Source organism: Pterocles gutturalis, unplaced genomic scaffold, assembly GCF_000699245.1.
Source record: "Pterocles gutturalis isolate BGI_N339 unplaced genomic scaffold, ASM69924v1 scaffold761, whole genome shotgun sequence".
NCBI classification, from domain to species: domain Eukaryota; kingdom Metazoa; phylum Chordata; class Aves; order Pterocliformes; family Pteroclidae; genus Pterocles; species Pterocles gutturalis.
Window position 1 is genome coordinate 936 of NW_010097432.1, and position 2,124 is coordinate 3,059.

Below are 2,124 nucleotides of genomic sequence, written 5' to 3' on the forward strand. Positions count from 1 at the left end.
CACTAATGGGTGATGGGGCACCCCCAAACCTCCATGGGCCCCCCCAGCTCCTGCAGGATTCTGCAAGGGAGTCACAGGAGCAGGATTTGGCTGATGTTGCCGTCACTTGTGCTGCTGGCTGCAGCCCCCTCCTCTCCCCAGCAGTGGCTATGGGATTTCCCCAGGGTTCAGCCCCCACCACCACTGTGCCCAGGGGTCCCTCACCTCCTCCCGCTGCAGAAGAGCTGCCCTTTGTTTGTTTCCTTCCAAGCAAACACCAGCCCAGCGCAAGGCTTGGCACGGCGCAGCCACGAAACCGTGAAACTGCCCATAAAGAGGCAGGAAACCCGCTCCCAGTTTCGCCCTCCGGCACGTCACCGTCTAACGCCGGGGCCAGAATCAGGGCAGAAGGGACGAGCTGCAGCAGCTCCGACTTGGCCATGGTGGGCTCTGCCTCCGTCCCCTCCCCAGGCACGGTGGGAGTATGAGCCCCCTCCCAGCTGAGTGCTGCAAAATCCTCCCCTACATCTTCACTTCAGGAAAGCAAGGAAAACGATCTGCTTTGTTTTATTTTATTGCTCTCCCCCTCCAAGGGCTGGGCAAAGCGGCGCCGCTGTCCGCACCAATGAATTTTTAATTGCAAAACTCAGCCCCCAGTGCTGCCAGCTGGGAGGGATGGCTGCGGGGAGCACGTGTGTTTAGTTCTTCCCCCCACCTAATTTATACTGTGCTATCAATCTTTAAAGCTTCGGTCTTCATTTCCCCTTTTTAAAGCCCAATCTTCCCCTTTCCCAGCTCCTTCCCCTGCACCAACCCCCCCTCCAGCATCACCCGCCTGCGGCCGTCCATGCTGGCGTGGGAGGGCTGGAGGTGGGTGGCTGGCACAAACCGTGCCCTGCCTGGGCGTCAGCAGGATGCATAGCACCCAAGAGATTATAAATCTCTTCCCTGACATCTCCTGGGCGCTGGTAAGTGTCCAGGGCCAGCAATGCCGTGCAGACAGTGTCATCTGGTGAGGTGCTGGGTTCCTCGCCTGCCTTTCCAGCGGGGATTTCTCCTCCGTCGGTGTGGCTCGTGGGCTCCCCGGCAGCTTGGGCACCTCTGCAGCTGCTCTGCAGCCCACGGAGGACAGATTTTGGCCACTTTGTGTTTTAATCCCCGGAGCACACAATGCCTCAGTACTGCCAGGGCGGTTGCGTAGCACCCTGCGTCCCAGGGGACATGGGACAGCCCGTGTGCTCGAAACATCCCCGTGTTGGGGATGAGGTATTCCTGCTCCCGGCGTTGAGGCTGCTCCCATCTGCAGCCTGCCCGGCGTTGCTGGGCACGGCTCAGGGGGGCAGATGTTCCCTTTCTGCTTGTGTGCTCCCTACCCGTGCGACGGTTTGCATAAGGCAAGAAACGTCAGTGACAGCGCTGGTTAATGGCACTTCAGTCACTGCCCTCATTAAATCCCTCTCCAGAGCGTGGCTGGAGATGGGAGCTGCTCTTAGCAACCTGCCGGCTCTGCCAGCACCGTGTGTGGCCAGAAATGATTATTTTTCCTGTGCGGGTGGTGAGGCAGTGGCCCAGGTTGCCCAGAGAAGCTGTGGATGCCCCATCCCTGGAGGTGTTCAAGGCCAGGCTGGATGAGGCTTTGAGCAACCTGGGCTAGTGGGAGGTGTCCCTGCCCATGGCAGGGGGTGGAACTCAATGGTCTTTCAGGTCCCTTCCAACCCAAACCATTCTGTGATTCTGTGATTCTGTGATTGGGGTGCCTGGGGATGGGGGTGCCACCACGGTGCCTGGTGTGCACAGCCTGGAGAACCCCCCCCCCAGCTGTGTTTGCAGGGCAGGGAGCACCCCAAACCCTTTCAGTCCCCGCAGAGCTGGCTCTCAGCCTCCCTGGCTTTGGGAAGGGAAATTGCTCCATGCTTGGGGTCAACAGATCCCCCCATCCCACTCCATGTGCTTCCCACATCTCTGGGAGACTCACGGCTGGCTGATGAGCGCTGCCAGGACTGGCTTAATGAGTTTCTGTGCTTGGGGCCGGCTGTTTTTATCTCATGAACCAAGACCCACAACCTTGCCACCCTCTTGGCCAGCACCAGGTCCCGCCGGCTCCTCTGCCTCCGGCCAGAGCCCCCCGCCCCTGCCTGCAACAGC